Here is a 21,780-nt window from a genome sequence, read left to right on the forward strand (position 1 = left end):
AGATCTCAAGTGCCCATAAATAATTTCAATGAAACTAGAATTGACGTATAAACAAATGTCTGACATTTTGATGGTAACAATGCAGAGGTATAGGGGCACCTGGCTGGCTCAGGTGGAGGAGCATGCGAATCATGTGAATCTTGATCTCGGTGTTGTGAGTTTGAGGCCCAGGTTGGGTGTAGAGATGACTTAAATAAATAAGTAAATAAGCAAACTAACTTTAAAAAAAGAAAGAAAGGATAGCATAGCATGCTATCTAGACTTTAATAGGGTATTCATGGGTATTCATGTTAAACATCGATTAGAATTGAAATAAAAATATCTGTATGATTATACTCTTTCTAGAATCTTTTGGGAGGATACTGCTCCTACTTAGGTGACCTGTAATTAGAAGTCCCTTTTGACAGGGCTGCACCTTTATCTACCTTTCTCATTCCCACAGAATAGCTAACAGCATTCCTTTTTGAACAATAACCATTAATGTATCCATCTGGAAAAGCAAACACCTCACTTTCATCAACAGTGCACAAGAAGCATGAACCTGAAAGATTATAAAATTTGCTGTCTTAAAACAAACCACCTCTGTTCAACAGCGGTCACCGTTAAGCGAGTGAAAGGAAAAGCCATGTGTGGGAGGAGATATTTGCAACATGCACACAAAAGGTTTTTAGAGCAGAAAATATAATGGAGTGTTTCAAATCCTTCAGAAAAAAAAAAAATATATATATACAAAGACGGACAACCACCTAAAACTACAAGCAAGGGACTTTAATAGGCACCTTGGAAAAGAATTTCTAAATGGTTAGGGAACATGACAAGTTATCCAAAGATACTAGCAACCAAGTAACGGCAAGTGAAGACCAGGAAGTGGTACCGCTCACACTCACCTGGATTTCTAAATTTAGAGAGACTCTCAATACAGTTAGAAGGATGTGCAATGCTGCTATGCAATGGAACTTTGTGTGCTCACGAAAGGGTTGTATTCTGTGCTGTTCAATATGGTAGCCACTAGCTGCCATGTGGCCACTGAAATGTGGCCACTAGAATGGAGGGATTAATGTTTGTCTTCATTTCATGGTCCGTAAATTTAAGTGACCACAAGGGACCCGTGGCTACCATATTCAATTAATACCAGCTCTTTGAAAAGTGTACGCCACCGCGTGCTACAGTTATACCCTAAGATCCATCCATTTTGATCTTCGACATCTATGCAAAATCGTACTCACGAGCATCACTTATAATAGCCAAAAATGGGAAACACATCAAAGGCCCAGCAATGTAAGAATCGATCAATAAATGACACAATTGTCATGCATTAGAATACCACAGACCCATGAAAATGAACGGACCACCACTACGCATGACGACACGATTGAATCTCACCAACGTAACGTTAAGCAGAAGACGCCAGATGCAAAAGAATACGCCTTCTGGGATGCTCTTTTTATACAGATCTGAAGTGATCTGTGAGGTAGAAAGTCACACTTGGGAGAACCTGCTTGCAATGGTGAACGTTTTGCTCAAGGAGATGTATACGCAAGTGTACCCACTTGTGACACCTGAAGCTGCAGCTCTCGGGTCCGTGCACATTTCAGGATGTATATTCCCATATAAACAGTGAGCAGAAAGCAAAGGATGGGACGTGAGCCAACGTGCTGAGACATGGACGGTTCCATCAGTGTCGGAGGGTGTGAACGCCAACGTGTAAAGGTTGTAAAAAGTTTAGGTCGTAAAAAGTTCTTTTGCTTTGTATCTATCTCCGGTTGTATGTGTGTATAATGGTTGTAGCGTGCGCTTTTTATAGAGCTGTTGGAACGAGTATAAAAATTATAAGTGATAGGAAAACAAGTGAGTGGCTTAATTGGCAAGATTTTCCCTCAGAGAGCCACGCCCTAGTGGTGTGTCACACAATCAAACCGCCCTTAGATTCCAGGAAATGTAAGATGTAGTTTAGGATGGAGGCTTCCGAAAGCAGCACGAGACAGCCCCGCAGAGGGGGCGCCGTCATTACAGGATGGGTCAGGAATCTATTGGAAATCAGAGGCTGTATCTGCGGCGGGCAGATGGGATTTGAAGAAACTGGAAGAAAAACTGACTTGAGGAGGTATTGTGCAAGCAAGGCTTTCTGGAGAGAATCTGACATATACCTAAAATAGGAATCAAAATCAAGCTCTGGCTCATTCCATCCAGACTTGCAGGGAAGCGTGTCTTCCGAGTTCTGTCCCTCCTAATAAATCGCGGTCACTTAATTCACTAATTTGCCAGAAGGAGGGTCTTTTGTCTGTGGGTGGGTAAAGCCAAAGAGATTTTACTGGTGAAAAGAAAAAAGTTCTTGAAAACCAAAAGTACAGGCGTCTCGGTGCTCAGTTCAGAATCGCCCTGTAATTACGTTATGGAAGGTCGACAACCGTAACGGGGATCTACGGGAAGAGCTCACACCCCTACGGTATTTTGTCCGGTTGCAGGGAAAGGCCAGCTTGCTGTTCTCCACAGCCCTACAAAGCTGGTGGAGCTCAGGCTCCCAAGTTTATATGACAAATGCCGGTAGGTTTGGATGGGGGAAGCCACGGGAATGCCCTGAGCCTCTTTCTGCTTGAAATCATGATGCTTTCTTCTACTTATCCTCAAACCAAATGGACCGTCGTTGACAAGTTGTGCATCACGGAGGGTTCTGTGTGAACACTTCTCAACTCTGGAGTCTGTGTCCTTTTAGGAGATAATTACAAGGCGCCTGGTGCAATTTCGGGATGGGAAGTCACCGGGTGCTACCTCTGCTTGGGTATTTCCCTTCTTCCTCTGAGGGGGGCTTTGCCTATGAAAAGCGGCTTCGTTTTTGAATTGCAACACATTGGGCAGCGAAAACAAAATTCAAAGAACGAACGCGGAGGATTTGTCTGCGCTTTTTCCTTCCTGACCCCTTCTAACTTTTGCTCAAGTTTGATGTAAACAAAGGCATTCATCATCTTTTGCCATCAGAAATTTCATTCTATCAACAATAAAAGCAAAAGCAAATAAACCCTTGCAGGCGTTTGCCTCAGAAGACCGGCAGTGATTTGCCCCTCAAGGTGAATTTCCCCCTCGTGTATACTTCCAAGTAGGTGTATTTGATGGGATGAGCACTGGGTGTTATACTATATGTTGGCAGATTGAATTTTTAAAAAAATATTTTAAAAAAGCAACCCCCCAAAACCATTAGGTATGTGGTTTTGTCCTGGTTTAATACCCGCCACTCCCACCCCTTGCATCCACCGCATCACCGTGGAGCCCAATGGTCATGGGAAAGCTCATGCCATCCTCAGCAGCTTGGAGCATGTGATGGAACTAGAGACAACGTGTGTGATCGCTCTGGTGTGCAGCTCAGGAATTAGGCCTTGCTACTAGGATGGGGGATGTCACAGGCTCCGTGCAAACCCGGGGGTTGTCATGCAGTGAGAAGAGCTCATGCAAAGGCCCTTGGGAGAAGAGCCTTCCTGTCCGGTAGGGATGCATGAGAAGAGATGGGTTCCCGGTGTCCCCATCACCCCTCTCCATCCTCAGGCCACATTTGGAACCACACAGAAATCTTGCTACCAAGCCAAAGACAACTAATTGCCAAGAGTGCATCAGAGGAAGAAGGAGAACACGTAGGTTCTCAGCGGCCTCACAGACTCACCCGATTTCTGCCGCTGAAGCCCACCATACCCCCGGGCTTCCTGCAAACTAACACCTGGAGCTGGTTGGCAAGCTGGTCAGCACTGGTCAGGCATTAGCAGACCACCAACGGCGACTAAAGTAGATCGTGTCACAGCCGAGCAAACGCCTCTCCCTCCCCATGCTGAAGCTGGTTTGCAGGAAATTTAAATAACTAACAGCAGAATACTGTATGGCACGTGCATAGATGCCCACAAGAGCCATCCATGCCTTTCGATGAGAATCCGGCTTTGAGGACATGCGAGGAGACCTCCCACCGTCCCAATGAGAAGCCAACCCCAGACTGGCCACGAAAGGAGATCTGGACACTTGGAAAACAGTGCAGAAGTACGTTTAAAGGGGCAAATGTTTCTCTATGATGTACCTGGATCTCGGGCAAACCCTTTAAACAAAGCAGTTTGACCAGGGAAAGACCCCCCTTCCACCCCCGCCCCCGCCCGTACATGGAAGTCAAGGAAATGAAGAGTTGTGATGGTTTCTAGAGGAGAATGCATTCGATTCATTTCACATAATTAGGGGACAGGCGTCCCGGAACAGGTACTGTATGAGGCCCTAGGACGCCACAGAGGACTTAGGTCACAGGCTCCGTGCAAACCCGGGGGTTGCCATGCAGTGAGAAGAGCTCATGCAAAGGTCGAACTCTGTTTGGGCACGAGGACTTCGACCACAGGAGAGCAGCAAGCTAGTCGTTCCCTGCGAAAACCCGAGAGAGGCAAGAGGTGATGGGCGGTGGGCTGAGGCCAGAGCTGCCCTGCCTTGCCTCCATGGGCGAAGCCCTGTATTCACACCCTACGGGGCCGCTAGGGACCGCACACCTGTGCCCCCCGACACGTGGCATATTGAAGCGCTCACCCCCTCTCGGTGAAGGGGGTTCAAACCAAGGGCGACTAATGGGGATCAAGGGCACGGCAGAGGGGCTTCGGTAGTGTGTGGTGACAGCGCTGTACGGGGACGGATGGGAGCACAGCATAACATCCGGACTTGTCACATCATGAGGTTGTACGTCTGACACTGACGTGATGCTGTGCCACCCGGACCGGACTTCAGTGCAAAAGAGAAATCAGACACAGTCACCAAATCACCAAGTGGGCAAACATCTGCTCCAGGCTTTCAGAAGATGGAGAGATCACTTCCAGCTGGGGACATCGGGGCGTGTAATGGGAGACAACCGTGAGCTGGGATTCTTACCCATAGGGGGAAGGAAAAGCAAAGGGGAGCCTGGTCCTTCCAGAAGTACTTTGGCCTCATGTAGACCTTCCACGTTCAACATAAGCTGGCAGGCCGCTCAATACGACATACCAGTCTTTGAATAACCCGACGAACACCTGTTCACTCAAAGTTCTGAGGAGGCCTGCAGATAGGATTGCAGGTTTTTCCAATCACGTAAGGAGTCACAAAGAACGGTCTTGGAAATGATCTTGCAACTATGACGAATGTTTTGGGGCAGGAAAGGGGTATCCCGGGAGAGCCGACATCGTGAGAACCCGGAGTCATGAAATGAGCAAAGGGGTTCTCTGGTTTTCTTATTCCAACTCGGTGACAATTCAAAAGTCTAGGTAGACTTTGCACAGGTAGACGTGAGCAAAGTAGAAATAAGGTAAAAAACCAAAATTAAAATAGTTCCTAGCCTCCTTAGATGTAGCTGGTCTAATGATATTGCTCGCACTCCCCCGTTAAAGTGAGGGTTTGTGCAATCGTATTTGAAGGCAGGGATGCGTCTCAGCAGGTAAGCAGCAAAGCAGGACCGCAAATGTCCACGTCCCACTTGGTTGCCACCCACACCTTAAATTCTATCAAGATGGTGTTTTCTGCAGAGCATGAGCTCAGTTTGGTCTTGCGCAGATCTTTGAGGTGGTCAGGATTACTGATCTCTCCCTCCGGGCCCATAAAGAATGAGCTAACGGGGAGTAAGCTTATTAGGCCAGGAACAAAATGAGCACGCCTGTAATGGATAGGATTATTGGAAATTCTGCAGAAGACAGGAAAACCGGGAGCAGGCGTCGAGGGGTACGAGTATGGGGAAGAGGAACACAAGGCTGAGTTTGGCTCGGGAGGTGGGGACGGCGTCCCCTGTGGGAACGAAGGGAGCCCGCCCGCGGGCGGAGCGCATGTGTGAGTCACAGGCTATGCTGGGCCCTTCCTTGGGGGTCGGCTCCAAGCGAGGACAAGTGGTTTCAGAGCTCCCGAAGCACCAGCACCAGAGCACCCAGTCCGTCCTCCTCTTTGCAGTCAGCGAGCATGCTCTAAAACACCAATCAGGTCACGCCCGGGGCCTGCTTGCGGCCCTCGACAGTTTCTGAGGCCACTAGGCGAGAGCGCAGGTGTCTCCACCTGTCCACGTAAGCAGGCCACGGGCGTGACTTGATTGGTGTTTTAGAGCATCCTCGGTGACTGCAAAGAGGAGGACGGCGGATGGGGGAAGAGACCCAGAGCCACACAGGTCAGCCAGGAGGTGCGGGCTCTGAAGGGGAAAACCAAAAAAAGTTGGATTGTTGAAGGGAAAGCCGTCTCGGTCCTCAACACCTCTGACACCAAATGTGTGTGTCCCCCACGTCAAGCAATTCTGCAATTCCCTGCCGACCCCAGCGGGGCGTCCTTCCATATAATCCCATTCTCGCAGGACTCGGGGTGAGTGCTGACCCCACAGCGTAAGGGCTCAGACACACAAGGAGGCCCCCAGTTGACAAGTCGCGGGTCTCCAGAGTCCCCATGGTTCTGTTCGACGTGGCCAGACATTGGGGTTCCCAAAACCAGCTCCTCAACGTCGATGATTCACCACGAGGACTCAGGAAGGTCAAGGGAACTCTACTTACTATCATCAATTTGTCATGAAGAGTAAGGCCAGAGGAGGACATAACACAGCCCGACGCCCGAGACAGGGTCCGGAGCATAAGTGTCTGTCCCCAGGGAGTCTGGGGTGCACCCCCCTCCAGGGACGTGCACACTGGCAACAACCAGGATGCTGTCTCCGTCTCTTCCTTTGTGGATGTTTAGGGAGGTTTTAGTGGGCAGAATTGATCAAATCCTGGGGCACCGGTGACGGACTCAATTTCCAACCACTCTCCTCTCCCTGGAGGTATGGAGTGGGGCCCCAGGCTCAACCCCCTAATCCTGTGGTTGGTGACCTTGGCAACCACCCCCCCCTACAAGAATCACCTCATTAGCATAAACTCGGGTGTGGTCCACGGGGAGGGGGTTGGCTTTCTCCGGAATAACAAAAGATGTTCTCACTCCTACCCAGAAATTCCAAAGGTTTTAGGAGCCCACTGCCAGGAACCAGGGAGATCATTCTGGATTGGGATGGGCCCTACATCCAGTAAATGTCCTTACAAAAGACAGAAGAAGAGCAACACAGACACAGAGGAGAAGCGCTGTGAAGACGGAGGCAGAGTCGGGAGGGACACAGCCTCGGGCCAAGGGATGCCCGGAGCCCCCAGGAGGAGAATTAATGCCCTCGTCTAGTAGACCCAATGTCTTTCACTCAACACCTCACCAGTCTCAGGGGTACTTATATTTTACCTTTTCATCCCAATCATTTAGTAAAAGACCCCGCAATCAAATGGGGGATGGAAGTCAAGACGCCGCCACGTGCGTGGGGGAGATTTTGTTTGGAAGTGTGAGCCCACCTGGAACGCCACCACTGAAGAGCGGTGGGAAGCCCTCCTGGCTCGTCCGCCCAACCGCTCGGTTAAGAAGCACAGGTTAAAGGTGAGCTACAGGTAAGCGTTAGCTAAGAAGAGCCTCCCGAGAGTCACGAAACCTCACAGGTGCCTCTACTACGGATGTGTTGGTGGAAATTACGAGTTCATTTTCAAACAAGGTGAGAGGGATTGTAAAGTTAATTTTAATAAAGGGAGGAATAAGCTGTAATATTGGATTCTACGAGTAAGTAATGGGTGTGATGGGAACATCAGGAGCCATGCCTACATTGATTTTATTGTCTTCTTAAATTTGCAGTTATCAAAGCCAGAGTTGGAATATCTTAAAATGCCAGGATAGGGATAATTAAGCAGTGAGTTTTTTTTTTTTTAAAGCAGGATGTCTTAATGGAATGATGATGGATCTGGAGCCCAAAATATAGAATTATTCGATTTGCTGAATGTAATTATCTGGCTAAATTTGTGAGGAACTGTGGAAGGATGGTTCTCCTCAGGTCCTGCCAGGACCTTCAGCATCGGCACCGCCACCTGGGAATTAGTGAGAAATGCAGATTTGGGGGTCCCATCCCAGATCTCCTTAATCACAGACTTTGAAGGGGGGGGCGTAGCCATGCATGTTTAACAAACCCTCCTGGGGAACGCCCTGCACCCCTCTGCTAGGAGGTGCTAAAATGAAAACGTGGTCCTCTTCCATCTCGGCAAGCGATTCCACAGAAAACGTGACCATGGTACAGAAAGAACAGGATTTTGCTCCTTCAAAGAATCAAACACGTAACCTTCAAGATGTTTATTCAAGAGCCTGGCAAAAAAAAAAAAAAAAATGAGCCTAGCAATTGGAAATCTGAATTTTCTGATGAAACATAGAGATGACGGACCAGCGTGGAAAGAGGAAAGGCTCGTGGTGCACTTTGGCAGCAGGTAGATTTAATTTGGCCACCACCTCTGCAGATGGCAGTAGCTGCGGGAAGGTGTTGTTGATACTGCCCAGTGGAGACCCTGGAACCAGTTTGGAAGAGTTCCCCATCCAGAAGCAAACAGGAGCAGCCATGCCCCAAATGGATTACTCATCCTCTGCCATCCAGAAAAAGTCATTGCCGTCTCAGACGATGACACCTGGTTGCTTCCAGAGCCCCATCCTGGGAGTCACAGACCCAAGACTGAACATCTAGACAATATTCTTGGTCCATGGTGATGAGTGATACCCGTAGGCTCCATGGCCCCAGGTCACAATCTGACTTAGGTTTCAGAAATGCTTTGCAGACCCAGCTTCATGTGTTCCATAAAGCCCGTCGGGTTCATCACCGAGCACAGGCGTAGCGTGGACAAATGCACACACGTGAAATTAGGTTCTCTCTTGGATGAGGACAGGTTGCAACCGGAGGATGAAATCTGTTTCCTTAGACAGTTGTGCCAAAAAGGCTGCATTCGGCTGAGCCGGCTTTCCCTCCTGCTCACGTGGCAATTATACGGAATATTTGCATGGGTGTGTTTAGGGAGGGCTTTGAAGCTGGATGATCGTAGGGCAGCACGCAAGTGGGAGTCAGATGTGCTTTTCGGAGGGCAAGAGGGAGTTAAAGAGGTCACTGAAATTGCTAGGGCAATGCCAGGTAATTGGAACTCAAAAGTGAATTCTTTTCTTTGAGTGTATTATGGTATCAGACAAAATGAGGGGAACCTCGGAAAGTTTGAGTATTGTCATTTAGTTTGAGAAATAATGATATGATATTTTTCGGCAATCTCTAAATCACATATAAATGTACAGTTCTCACTCTCTGTTTCTCTCTCACACACACACATAGAGATAACAGCAAGGTATTTATAATGTAATACATGTGATCTTGACCATTCTTGACATCCTTATTCTGAAAAGGGATATAAATTGGAAATAAATTACATTTACGCAACTATATACACTCTTCAAATATGCAATCAAAATGAGAATATTTCCAGTGAGACTAAGTAAAATAAAACTCTGTAACGTGAGAGGTGGAGAAGCATTTTAAAATGTATGTTGAAACACAATAAAAATAAGCACAGATTCTATCCCAGTCACTGCATTCTCCACCTAAGACGTGGTTTCTTTCTTTCTTTTTTTAAGATTATATTTATTTATTTGAGAGAGAGAGTGAGCGTGAGCATGAGTTGGGAAAAGAAGTATAGGGAGAAGCAGGCTACTCAGCGAGTAGAGAGTCCGAGGTGGGGCTCAACCTCAGGACCCTGAGATCATGACCTGAGCCTAAGGCAGATGCTTCACCAACTGAGTCACTCAGGTGCCCTAGAATGTAATTTCTAGGCAGAGGGACAGAAGATGCGTTGGAGAAAGAGAAGAATGCACATACAAAGTCAAGCAATCCCCAGGAGGAGTCTTTCAGGGTGAGGAAGTGTAACAGGATCTGCAGCAAACATGAGAAGAGGTGTCGTTGGTCTGTGGGGCATCTCTGGGGTGACTAGACCTGCCCCTGGGTCAGAAGAGCTCATCAGTATCAGGCTGTCCTATGTCAACGGGTGGAGGAGTAGCAGAGTGCACCCAATGGGATCTTGGATTTTCTCCATAGATACGGTGTGGCTGGTTCTATCTGGGGCTCTTTGTACCTCTTGGATGTTTTTTTAAGCAAAAAGACAATGTTTTATCTACTCCTGGAATCAGTGGCCACAGTAACTGTGATCTGTGAAAAACCCACAGCGAACAGCATCCTCAACGATGAAACACAGAAAGCTTTTCCCGGAAGATGCAGTAGAAGGTAAGGATGAGCGCTCTAGCCACGTCTATTCAACACAGCGGTGGATGGAAGTCCCAGCCCCAGCAATCATAGAAGAAAAAGAAATAAAGGCATCCAAAAAAAAAAATTGGTGATATTTCTACATACAAGTTAGAAACTCTCCAAAAAGGAAATTAAGAAGACCATCTTTTTACAAAAAGCAACAAAAAACACTAACATACTTAGGAATGAATGAACCAAAGAGGTGAAAATGTGTACACTGGAAATTATAAAATATTGGCAAAGGAAATTAAAGATGACAGATACGTGGAAAGACATTCATGCTCATCAACTGGAAGAATTAATATGGTTACACTGCATGCAATCCATAGTGATCTACAGGCTCAGTGCAAAGTCCAATGGCGTTCTTAACAGAAATTGAAAAAAACAATCCTAAAATTCATATGAAACCACAAAGACCCTGAGTGGCCAAAGGGATCTTTTTCTGGAGAGAGCGTAAGGGGATGACGCACCCTAATTAGGAGGCCAGTAATGAAAAGCCCTGCTTGACCCCAGATACGATCTGCAAATTGGTCCCACTTACCTTCTCCTTACAAGCCCGCCCCTTCCTGGAAGATGCTTTGTTATCCCATGGCCTGAAATTGTCCTTTGTTCGCCAGGACTTCAAACGCGATGGACGTATGCAAGTGGAAGTAACACATAACAGCAGCCTATTCGTCACTGAGAGCGATGATTTCCCTAAAGAAGAGAAAAATAAATTGAAGACTCCACTGAAAATAGAACAGTTTCTAATCCAAGAATAAAAGTAATTATTCATAGGAATATTGAATTACAACAAATTTTGTCTTCCGGGGACACACAGAAATATTTCAAATGTTGAGGGGTTTTGGTCCCCCCCCCCGGCCCCCGCAATGTTTTCAAATAAGTGGAACTGAATATTTTGTAAAGTTTGAGTAAAATATCCTCACAAGTCTGTCATTTCTTTAGATAAATTTGTAATATTTAACGACACTGGCATATAAATCTCCATTAATTCAAAACACACTCAGTGAGTATAAAGAAAGGGACACTAATAATTGGAGACAAATTTTTATCATCCTATAAACGGGAAATAATTGGGATTTTTGGAATTTTGTTAGGCAGATTTACATTAATTCCACTTTTTGTATTAAAAATATATGTCAGGGCACCTGGGTGGCTCAGTGGGTTAAGCCTTCAGCTCAGGTCATAATCTCAGGGTGCAGGTTGGCTTTTCCCTCTCCCTCTGCTCCTCCCCCTGTTCATGCTCTCTTTCTTTCTCTCAAATAAATAAAATATTTTTAAAAATAAAAATAAATAAGAATACATGTCAATTAATTGGAATGGGATGATCACTACTGTTTCATGAGTGGATGTTTTGATTCTATTGTTCCTCCAAGGTAGGCTAGCCTGACTAGTCATCAGTAATGACTACCTCTTGATATTTAATGCGTAGGGGATTTCTACCCAACAGATATTTTTCAAAAGAAAAAAAAAAACACATGTCGAATTAGGACATTGCATTTATCTTCAAGGAATTTATATAACAGCCTATTGGTTTCGATTATTTCGCTTTTCAGGGGTGTGACCTTGAGCACTTTTGACGGCTTCGTGAAGTAGAAGGTAAGCAAAGGACAGAGTATAGGCGCATAAATCAAATGCAACTGCCAAAGAAGAAATCACACACTCCCACATCTACACACCCTGTATACATGAATATTTATGTAATATGCACACATATGACATCCTATACTCTTCCACATACTATATACATATATGCCAGATACCTAATATACTTTTCTATGTATCTAAATATATATGCCACGTATCTGTATTCTATTTTCTGTTTCTCTATTGAACCCAGATTCATACCATGATCATTGTTCTTTACCCATAAAATAATTTGAAACATTTACATTTAGTAAGGTGGTAGAGACGGAGACAAACGTCTAGCATTTCTTTCCTTTTCCCTGTAGCTGGCTCACTACAAACGGTGCCATAACCTAAGCAGCCAGGAGCAAGTAATTAACCATAAAACACTTGGTCAGGAGGGATAAGCATGCGTGTGGTGATTTCCAAAAGAAAGAAAAAAAAAAGACTTTGTGGTTGTCTTTTAGGAGCACCTTCAATTCAAGTGAGATGAAATTGGGCTTTTGAGACTGACTAGGCCCCCAAGTCAGTTCGTGTTTCAGCGCTGCTGTATGGTTGACGTTCGGGAGCAAACATGAAGAAGACAGGACGCAAGCCCTAGACCATGCATGGGGTAGTCCAGAAGCAGACACGCAGGCAGTGGCCCATGTCGTGAGGCAGAGGCACAACTGAAGCAGTGCCCTTGACAGCTGTTCACCCCGAATCATGCCTTTCAGTGACGGCTGTCTCTGTTCTGAATCTGCAGCCCCACGCAAGGCTCCTCGGGTTGGACTTGGCTGTACCGTTTCTGCCTATACTTCATGGAATGCCTTCCTCCCGCTTTGAGAGGAAAGAGGAGTTTCATCTGGCGTCAACAATGTCCAACAAAGAAACTGGAGATTCTTTCATGTTTCTACGATAAATGCTGTTTCTCTTTTTATTAATGATCCCCTTCAGATAGTCTTAAGAAACAAAAAGGATTTTTTAAAAAATGACCCTATAAGGTAGTCTGGTGATTCTCAACCATAAGGTAAGTTTGTCTGCCCAGGGGACAGTCGGTAATATCTGGAGACGTTTTCAATTGTCACAACCCAGGGACGGTGTTATTACTGGCACCTGGTGGGTAGAGACCAAGGATGCTGCTCGATGTCCCGCAATGCCGGGCAGCTCCCCTGCAACCAAGAATGATCCAACCTGAACGCAGTAAGAGCCAAGGTTGAGACGCTCTGTTGGCCTCCTGTTTCCATCACGGTGACCCCCAGTGGAGGAAGCATCGCAAGAGAATTCATGTAACCACAGACCCGCATCACATAGTACTTGCCATAAATCTAATATGAATTTGGGGTTCTTGCAAATCCTACAATGTTGAAAGCATTTCTCTATACATGATTTCATCTTGGGGTTTTTTGTTTGTTTGTTTTGTGTTGTGTTAATGAACCTTTCAGAAGCCTCCATCATCTGCCAGGAGCTGAGGGCTCAAGGGTAAAAATGAGATGCTCCCAAAATGCTTGAAGTTCAGGAGAGGAAGTAAATATGAGGCCACACGCACATTGGATAACGGGTGGTCCCAGGCTCCGTGAAGCCAGGACAAGGAATTAACCCGCCTGGGGAAGCTCAAAGGTCTTGATGAAGTTGGTGCGTTGGTTGTAGCCTCGAGGGAGGGATGCGTGCTGAACGATCGGACAGAAAAGTAGAAGAGAGGGGAGCAGGACAGCAGATGGGACCCCTGTGGGCCACAAAACAGCCAGTGTGTCTGGAGACAAGAAAAAACGAGTGTGGCTGAAATGAACTGGAGGTCATTCCCAGCAGGACGGGGAAACTAAACACAGGGTCTACCGTCACGGTCTTCAGTGTGATTGGCACTTTGGGAAGTTCACACCGCGCCTGAAGACACCACTTTCAAAAAGGGTGTCAGTGACAGAATGACAAGCGTCAAAGCCAACACGGTTTCCCGTCTCTTGTTATTTTGCAATAATAGAGTTGGCTTTTGTGCATCTTTGGATACCTTGCAAATATGTCATTAATTCACATCTGATTTTCTTTAGCTTTCTTTTTTTCTTTTTTTTTTTTTTTTTTTGACTTCAAACCGTCTTCCGGCGGTGTCCCACAAGCGTAGTAATGGTTTTCGGACACGCGTGTTGCCTTTGGGACCCCCTGATGGTTTGCAGGGGGCGGTGCATGGTGGAAAGAGGTTTAGTCAGGGAAGCAGATGTCCGCGGAGAGCAAGGCGGGGAAGTTGGTTGGCTCTCATCTGCATACTGAGGCTCTCTGCTTAAGATTCCCCGCTCAGCTCTGTGTGTGGGTTAAAGATCTCTGGGTTTCCCAGGACAATGCTTGGCTCCTTTCTCGGGCTTCTGAAATGTTGCCCCCCACCACCGCCACTGCTTTGACTGAGCAGCCCTCCTTCACCTGTTTCCGAGTTGTGCAGGTGAGACAGCGCTCTCTCGCTCTCTCCAGGCTACCGCATGCCGTTCCCGGTGTCGATTCCGAAAAACCATCTCTAGGTTACTCTGAGAAGTGCGGGCAAAATGAATGAATGACAGGAAGAAAGGAAGCAAAGGGAAGAAAGAAAGAAAAGTCTGAACTGCCGTGCAAGGCAGGGCCCTCCCTCCGCAGGCTGGTGCCTACCGCCCTGCTCCGTGGGGTCACCACGCCCTCACCCACCGTTAGCTCCGCATCTCCAACCGCCAGCCAGCTACTCTGCCCCCCATCGAGGGTTCACCTGCATCTGGTTCCCTAGTCTCCGCCTCCAGCCACACCTGGGGGAGCTGATGGTCTGTTGTCCATCATCTAAACGTAGGGAAATACGTGACCTGATTTAGGCTTGTGACAAGTGACCTAGATCTAATGGAGCTGTCACCTAGCCTAGTCCAAGGCTATCCCTACTCAACTGCCTTCTCAGCCGTCCCATTTGTCATTTACTTAGCAGAGCCGACACATGCCATGGGGCCCGAAGAACAGGTACAATTGCCGCCAGAAAGGCCACATGCACGCTTATCGCAATTGATGTTCATGCCACTGAAATGCGGGGCGGTTTAATTCTCTAATTTTTCACTCACCAGCCCTGTTACGTAGCTACGGATATTTGATGCTGTATCGTAAAGCTCTGTTTTTACGGAGCAGACGGGAAGTGGATGCTCGCGAATGACTGGCTTGTGAAGGTGCGTGTAGTTGAGGCACCTGGTTGACAACTTGATGCTCTAGCAATTGTAATGGTATTTTGTATTTCTCCAGTATCATTCCTCGCGAGTAGTCCGAAGTGGTCTCTTTATAGCTTGGAAAATTGCCGCAAATGAGCACTGAATGTTATCCTTTACTTTGCTAATCTTTATTACCAACAATGTGGTTCTAAAATCATGAGACATATGTTTATTATATATTACACGACCGAATATTGATGGTGAGGATTGGATATAGTTACATACAGATAGATATGGGTACACAGATGGATAGGCAGGTAGATAGATAGATGATAGATACTAGACATGATAGATGATTGATAGATGATAGATAGATAGATGATAGATAGATAGATAGATAGATAGATAGATAGATAGATAGATAGATAAGAGATATAGATGGATGGATGGAAAGATAGATAATGGATAGATAGAGCCCCATCCTCAGTGGGATGGGTATGTGATAGGGAAGGTAAAGCAAAAATGTCATAACAATGGAAATATAAAAAGCTATAGAATGATACTAGGATGTGCCACTCTCATTAGCATTCTTTTAAAGACACTTTTGTTAAATTTTTAATCTGGGCATCAGAGCATCTAATGCATAACAAATAATAGTCACAAGAACAAGTAGAAGACACTGTCAATTCCTAATAATAGCTCCTGAGCTGTCCAAGAAATATTAAATTATTAATTCATTCAGGACAAAAGTAAGATTGATTTTTGTTTATAGCCCCATAATGAATTGGTATTTATTTTGGGGGAAAAAAAAAGTCCCAGGGGCTGTTAGCTTTTGTCTGGCTCTAATAAGAGAGTGGTATTAGGTAAAAATATGGAAAAAAAAAAAAACAAAGAGGAAGAAATCAAGTAATTTGAATTAGATGCCTTTTATTTCATTTTTCTGCTTTCGCTTGTTGCGACTTTTACTTTTTAATTTAAAACTAACGCACATATATTTTGGAGGGGGCTCTCAAAGAGAAAAGAGGATATGTAGCAAAGAATAAAACGCTGTCATAATCCAGACCAACAACATTCTTCATATTCTTTGTGCAATGTTCTTGTGTGTTTCTGTATGTTTTATACATGGATGTGTGTAATATATGTTATATATAGATATATGTGCATGCGTGTGTGTAGGCCCACCAACAGATTCACGCGTATATAGTTCATATAACGCACTATCAAAACATTTCCAAAAAAGCAAGAACGTATATTGTTATTTATTAGGTATTACATAATTTAAATTACATGTACATCTATATAATTACTCCATCTTTTTCTTGTGCTAACACTTTTTCAGAACATGGTCTTGATGTTTCCCAGATACACACTCCCATCTGCAAATTCTTGCGTTCCTTCTGCATTTTTGCTCCAGACATCTTTCTTAGGTCTCTAAGTGAATGGACTGGTAATTTCAGAGCAATGTCAAATCCTCACAATGACAGTGAACATCCTTATCTCACACTGACTATAATAGGAATTTTCTTAATGTTTCCATATGAATGAAAGCTGGTTCACGGCCGAAAATGCTTATTTTTTCATTATAAAATTATCAGTCCCTTTTTATTAGCCATTTTAGTCAGAGCTGACGTTGAATTTTATCAGATCCATTTTGGCACGTATGGATCACAAGGCTTATGTCCTCTGTGATTTATTATAATGGTGCGAGGCATTAATAGATACTGAGCCATTCTTGTATTTTATGGGATGAGCCAGTTTTGAGTCTCAGTAATAATTATGAGATTCAATAACATTACACGGCATTTATTGTCCAGCAATGGGCATCAGAGCTGGGCCGAGGCTCTGAGAGTCTGTTATCAATAATTTATCAATAATTAGGCATTTCCAAGCACAGTTTAACCAAATGTATTTGAGAACTCCAGAAATTTCTTTTATGTGTGTTTAGGGAGAAAAGCATAACTTTGGGTTAATCTAAACACAACAAAACTGAATCACTGGCGTGATGAGAATAGGAATTTTATATGCATATTCCTGCCACACGCCTCCTGTTTGATCATATTTCTCTTTAATGTGTCAGGGGGAGCAGACTCTGAAATATTACATTTAAGCCATTTAATTTTGGGAATTAAAAAAAAGCGCTTTATGGACTTTTCTAATATGAACTCTAAGTGGATCATTAGTGCTGCCATGTTCCACATACTCTATTACATCCTGGGGACAGAGTAGGAACACGTCGGATATTCCCACTGAACTGATAATCCAGCGGAGAGAGACCCGTCATTAGGAAGAGAGCCACGCAAATCAATAATTGATCATCATGTGGGCAAATGTGGTTCAGAAAAAATATGTAGAGATCGGCCTTCCTTAGCAATGATATGAAATAATCGGACAGGGTAAAATTTCAATTATACCTTTAGTATATAGCCCTAGTTCAATGGTCCAGATAACAAGCAATTGAAATGTTTATTCTTCTCCCCCAAACTGTCTTCTTTCTGCTGCATATTCTTATGAAACACACACGGCTTATCCATCCTTTCGCTCATGCGATCGTGTAACAGTTTGTCACTCAATCCTTCAATTTGCTCACTGAACAGGGAACAGCTTTAGCGAGGGCAAGGAAACGTGTCCAATACCAGGAATACGGCGACGAGACAAGCATTTTCTCTAAGTGTCTATTCCAAACACCGGATTAAAATAGCCTAATTCCATGTGACGAATGCAACATAACAGGTGCGTCAAACGTGCTTTGAGAGCGAGGGGTTCAGATAAATTGTGCGACAAGGAAGGTTTGCAGAGCGCGTGACTGTGCGCACAGCACTTTCACACACCCTTGCTTTATTCACTCGTAGAGTTCTCCTAAGGACTTATCACCGTTGCACAAACATGGCACGGATGTTTGGAGAAGTGGGCACACTCACACCTCTGACAAGTCGCCTGTCCTCCGCTATCAAGGCCCAGCCTCCTTGAATCACATTATATCAGATTGGTGAACACCGTCAGTGGGCAAGCCATAATTTACGCCATGAGTGCATTTTTGTCCTTTATCTATTACATCATGGAGGTCTCCACTGGGCCTCACTTGGTCCAATATTTAATGGGTGAGGTGCATTGCTATTGCATGGAGGCTTCGCCTGGTTGGCATATGGCATCACGTTACGGAAAACCCACAAGTCTAGCTTAGTCTGCCTTCATCAACATCGGTAATTCCTTGGGTGTCTTTATTTTTTTTTCATGTTTTTAAAAAAATTACATTTAAATCCAATCAATTAATATATAGTGTACTATTAGTTGCAGAGGTAGAATTTAGTGATTCACCAGTTGGATATAACACCCAGTGCTCATGACATCATGTGCCCTCTTTCATGCCCATCCCCCAGTTACCCTACTTCCCAGCCCCTCCCCTCCAGCAACCCTAGTTTGTTTCCTATGATTAAGAGTCTCTTTTTCCTCCCTCTCTGTTTTTTTTTTTTTCCCCTTGGGTGTCTTTAATGACCAAAGGATGATGCATGTGAATGAGCACATGGGAGGATCATGGAAAACGTGCACTAGAACAGGTACCCTGTGCTCCATATGGAATAGTTCCGAGTGTTTAGGTCTAGTTTAACCCTTGAAAGACCACAGAAAGTCTTATCCATTAAAATGCTCTTCACATTCACGTGGAAGCAGCAGGAAAAAAAAAAAAATTGGGATACATCCCTCAATGGCCCACAATGCCTTGTTGACGTTTACCAGGTAATTGTTTGCATTATATGTCGTCGGCCTTCACATTTAAAGGTCATTTTTGCAGAGGAATCGCGGTGTATTTTTACTTCTGAAGAGTTCGCTTCTGTAAGAGGGAACTGATTTCTGGCATAAAAATCTCATTTGAAAATAGCTGAAAAGAAGATTCAGAAGAAAATGGGAAATGAACGGTGCCCACACTTTATACCAGCATTTCTACATGCTTTGTTTTTATTCTGTTATTTGAAAAATATGTTTGAGACCAGCTATAAACACATATATTTTGATGAATTCCTCCAAGCTTCTCTCTTGGATTGTTATGATTCTTATTTGCCACCTTATGGAGCGAGGGTCTAAAGGAAGCTAATGAAAAAAAAAATAAAAAAAAATAAAGGAAGCTAATGTTGCAGACACAGAGGCAAGATGGGTGGGTCTTTGCAAAAGTCCCTTCCACTCACCCTACAAGGCTGTTCCTGTTCTGGGTCTGACCCTGAATGCTGCTACCTGCTGGTTCCTCCAGGGGCCCGTGAAGAAACACCACATGCAGAAATTAAGAGCATCCTCTCAAATGTGTCTGTGTTTGTTGATGTCTTCCTCAAATAGCGAATTGTATCAAGTTGACTTGCCTTTGAAACCCAGGCGGGCACTAGGAGGACACTTCCTCCTGAAACGCATCCAACCCCGTTTGACTTGGATTAAGTACCAAATCAAATGAAGGGAAATAACGTCCTGCTAATTAGCAGTACTGCTGCTGGCATCCTTGGTAAGGCTTCGGGAAATCAGACCGCATTATGCTTCCAATCATCATTTGCAACGCATGCAGGAAGAGTTCCGTCTACTTTTTGAGGCGTTCTGTGCTTCAGACAATTCAAGGAAAAGCATCAGCTTCCCATTCTTTCTGCGGGTTTTCTTCATGTCCGACGGGGTAAGTTCCAGGCATCACGACTAGTATCATTTACTTATCTGCTATAGGAAACTTTTATCCTCAAAGCCGGTGACGTACAAGTAATGACTTAAATATGCATTGATGGAGGTTTCCAATTGCATTCTCTGCCCTATTAACATGGAGTTTAATGAAAGAAATTTATATATGAGTCCAGGATATGGTACCAGGTGGTAAGATGCAATAGAACATGCACCGTGTCCGATTCTATCCCCAGTAGGTAAACATACATGATGACAAATACGGACTCTGCATCATTCAACCCTCCAGCAACCCATCGGATCGCTCCATGGATAAGGAAAACAGGTGTAGGAAATTTGAAAAACGTGCCCAAGGAAGCACTGAATCACACGTGGTAGAGCCAGGGTAGGCTTTTCACTCCCCAAACTTTGCTGTATGCCATGCCCTACTGCTCACAGGAGGTTCTTCCCCAGTTCAAAAGTCACAGGCTTGACGAAGGTCAGTGTGGGTTCTGGGCAAGGAAAATGAACTCCAAAAGGACAGAATTTTCCCTGTTAAACATGTTTTTCAGTCTTATTTTAAAGACTTTTATTTAAAAACACCTGGCGGCAGGGGTGGTGCCTGGGTGGCTCAGTTGGTGAAGCGTCTGCCTTTGGCTCAGGTCATGATCTCAGGGTCTTGGGATCGAGTCCCAGCATCAGGCTTGTCTGCTTCTCCTACTCCCTGTGCCTCTCCGTGCTTGTGCTTGCACTCTATGTCTCTGAAATAAATAAATGTTTAAAAAAATTAAGAATGAAAAGACGGTTAAAAGAACATATGGAATAAGGCCAGAAGCAACAAGAAGGCATATGTATGATACTTTGGAATCTTTACAGATTAAATATCTAAGAGGGGGGCCTGGCTCAGGCAGTAGAGCATGGGAGTCTTGATCCGGGGGTCTTAAGTTCAAGCATCATGTTGGGTCTAGAGATTACTTAAAAATAAAGCCTTGAGAAAAATCTAAGATACTACAAAAACAGAAAGGATATTCAGACAGCCAAAGACGGACACAGACACACATACACGTATACACATATGTAATACTTGTTATATTTTAAAATATATATTTACAAAATAAATAAATAAAATAAAATATATATTTACATATCACAAATATGTTGACCTATATGTTTTACGCGTACATATTACATATCTATCATATTAATACATCTATGAATAAATAATAATATATTATAAATATACCTTATGATATAAATTTTATTTATTTATTCATGAGACACACGCAGAGAGAGAGGGAGAGACACAGGCAGAGGGAGAAGCAGGCTCCATGCAGGGAGCCCGACGTGGGACTCGATCCTGGGACTCCAGGATCACGCCCTGGGCCGAAGGGAGGCACTAAACCTCTGAGCCACCCAGGGGTCCCCCCCCCCGCCCCCGCCCCCCCCCCCCCCCGCTCCGAGCACGTTTTAAAACAGAAATGCTGCAAAGGGAGGGAGTATTCCCTGTGTGCCCGGGAGCTGACAGGGCCGGGAAAGCCTCCCGAGCACCGCCTCTTGACAGAACCACCCTGAGGCTGTCTCGGCGAACCGGGCGGTGGCTCTGTGACCACGGGGACCATGTGGCTCCAGCCTAAGCCCGGGCCAGGCCCTGGCTGCCACGTCCACTGGTGCTCCGCGTTCAGCCTTCCCAGGATGAGGCCCTCCCGATGAGGTACGTCCCGGATGCTAAGTGAAGCCACTGCAGAGGGACATCCGTGTCACCCCCTTAGTACGACTGCCACATGCGTCTCGGGTACTTTAGAAGGAAGACAGGCACGCGGGAGGGGCCGTGCTCAAAAACGCTGGCTCTTCCTCCAAATGTAAAACATTTGCACCGACTTGGGCCGCGATCGCTATTCCCAGGTGTGCTTCGGGCTGGTCAGGCCCATCTCCCGACCTCGCGAACTTGGTCTTTGTTTCTACTTATTTCATTTCCTTTCTGTGCAGGCTCCAAACATCCTGTTATCATTTTTGCTCTTGAGCGTTTTTGAGATGCTGCTCTTTGTCTGGGGACAGGAGCGAAGGAAGCGTGCGGAAGGGCAACCTCTCCTCCCTGGCCGGGTGGCCACCTGGCTTTCTCCGCACTCACTCTGATGCTCGGCCTTCGAGCACAGCGAACCATAACCGCTGCGGCTGTAAGAACGTTCTCGCACGGGTCAAGATGACCCTTCCTTCCTATTTTCTGACCATGGTCTTCATGCTTTTCCAACTCCCTGAATACGATTTCTATCCTGGAAACATTCAGAATTTGGGGGCGGAGTG

At 45.2% G+C, this 21,780-nt stretch overlaps 1 long non-coding RNA gene across 1 annotated transcript in view; it reads right to left on the reverse strand.

The window, feature by feature from the left end:
* LOC112932362 (uncharacterized) overlaps positions 1 to 21,780 on the reverse strand; it is a 444,049-nt gene that overhangs the window by 134,323 nt on the left and 287,946 nt on the right. Inside the window, exon 5 of the long non-coding RNA XR_011998172.1 lies at positions 10,653 to 10,807. This is a non-coding gene — a long non-coding RNA (uncharacterized lncRNA). The remainder of the gene's footprint in view (positions 1 to 10,652; positions 10,808 to 21,780) is intronic.

The sequence above is a fragment of the Vulpes vulpes genome, chromosome X, assembly GCF_048418805.1.
Source record: "Vulpes vulpes isolate BD-2025 chromosome X, VulVul3, whole genome shotgun sequence".
In the NCBI taxonomy this organism is placed as follows: Eukaryota; Metazoa; Chordata; class Mammalia; order Carnivora; family Canidae; genus Vulpes; species Vulpes vulpes.